The sequence below is a fragment of the Mya arenaria genome, chromosome 2, assembly GCF_026914265.1.
Source record: "Mya arenaria isolate MELC-2E11 chromosome 2, ASM2691426v1".
Classification (NCBI taxonomy): domain Eukaryota; kingdom Metazoa; phylum Mollusca; class Bivalvia; order Myida; family Myidae; genus Mya; species Mya arenaria.
In genome coordinates, this window is record NC_069123.1 from 33,768,591 (window position 1) to 33,770,662 (window position 2,072).

Here is a 2,072-nt window from a genome sequence, read left to right on the forward strand (position 1 = left end):
TAAACAAAATAACCACTTAATATTTCATATGATTTTGGAAGATCCGTCAAAAACAAGAATAAAACTTACAGAGTATGTCAATAAGACTCGAACAATTGAAAGTCTGTCAAAATAGTGCTTGTTTAAATAAATGCAATGTTAGTTAGGAGGATAATTTGAAAAACACTGACCTTGACCTGGTTTTACAGCTTGAACCATTTAAACTAAAATAACACTAATTGCCGGTAAACGACTAATTTGCCTTTGAAACTATCGGTTCACCATATTAGAGAAGAAAATTATTTAAGTCACAATAAATCTCGTGAAGCAAAAACTGAGGCAATAACTTTGGGTTTTCCTTATATATCATTGCAGGCTGCAATATGTTTTTCTTAATTTTATTGCGTGTAAGTACAACTTTCATGAAAACAATCTGCAGAGTTCCATCTGATTAGACTCGAGCGAGAAGACATTAAGTCTGTATTCTATGAATCATGACATGATAATGACATGGTTGTTTAAAGATGCACTCTTACTCGCAAAAAAGATTGACCACAATTAATATTATTGTTTTAATATTCCAAAAATAATAAATAAATGTCAAAGAACTATGGTATTTATGAAGGAAACCGAGTTTAATTTGAAAGAAATGAGCATTAAACACTGTATTTCTACCTTATGAGACTATAGTAGAACACTAAATCCCAATTTATTCACCAATCATTTAGTATTTTTTGCACTTTCTGCTATTGTATACACGGTCTAATGAGATTGCAGATAAATTTTATGATAAAAATAAGAACACGCTAAAAATTTAAGAAACAGTAGATTGGATGTGCAGTGATATCAAATGAAAATCCATAGTTATTGCCTCAGAGTTTGCTTATAATAAGACAAGAAAATTAGTCACCGTAACGGTAAAAGGTGTTCTTCAAAATGGTTGTAAAGCTGTAAAGTCAGGGTAATGGTAACAATTTTTCATATGCTAATAAATAGTGTTTTCAATATACAATCGAACCCCGTTGGCTTGAACTCGCTTGGCTCGAATTCCTTATTGGCTCGAACTAGATGTTAAGAACAGATTTCTTTGTACTGAAGGTAAACAATCCCGCTTGGCTCGATTTTTTCGAGGCTCGAGGTATTTTCGCCGGTCATTGGGAGTTCGAGCCAACGGGGTTCAACTGTATGTATGTATGTTCAGTGTATGCACGACCAGGTATCGTCATTTCACTGAAAGCAGTTAGATATATATTCATTGCCTTCGTGATACTATCATAAAATGAAAGATATTCGCTGCGAGCAGGGTTCGAACCTGCGCGGGGAGACCCCATTGGATTTCAAGTCCAACGCCTTAACCACTCGGCCATCACAGCTGTACATATGAAAACATAAGGATGAAAGGATAAAAAGAAAGATTTGTAATGAATTAACACATTATCATATTGACGTGTTTAATAATAAATAGTGCACAGCTGCCAGTTATCTATAACTTTGATCATTTGTCCACGGGTTATCTTGTTTACACATTGAAACAATTTGAATGGTAAGTAGTAATAATTGATAAATATTCACAAATCATTACACATTTTGGCAAACTTTAATTAAACAAAAGACCTAATAAGTACTTGATCCTGATCGGTGAAACATGATTGATAGTTTTTTTCTTGCATACATTAAATTATCAATTTGTTGAACAAATTAACGTTCAACACGAGCACCTCGGCGTGTCCAAGTTGTCGTCTGCATAAGAGTGGCTCCAAATTTAACTGCAAAATGACAGTGTGATCAAAACTGTAACGAAATTGTTTACCCCTACTGCGACCGAATGCTATGAATATTCCCCCTCTTTGCAAGTAAATTTTAATAATTTCTTTTGCTCTTAAACCTATGGCGATCTCGACCCTTGCATCACATTTATCATTTGTATCATTTGGTTGACCCTCTTATATTGCAGACATAACGGTCTTGGTGGGAAAACTTTCCTGTCATGACGGCCCCATCCTTCCATAAGCAAAATATATTTAAAGTGTCAAATAACTATTGTAAACTATCTTGTTAGCAGTGTTTATAATTAAACAACCATGTCGTCATTC

At 34.0% G+C, this 2,072-nt stretch overlaps 1 non-coding gene across 1 annotated transcript; it reads right to left on the reverse strand.

The window, feature by feature from the left end:
• Window positions 1-1,270: 1,270 nt before the first annotated feature.
• Trnas-uga (transfer RNA serine (anticodon UGA)) lies at window positions 1,271-1,352 on the reverse strand. Its single transcript has one exon. It is a non-coding gene; the product is annotated as a tRNA-Ser (tRNA).
• Window positions 1,353-2,072: the final 720 nt, after the last annotated feature.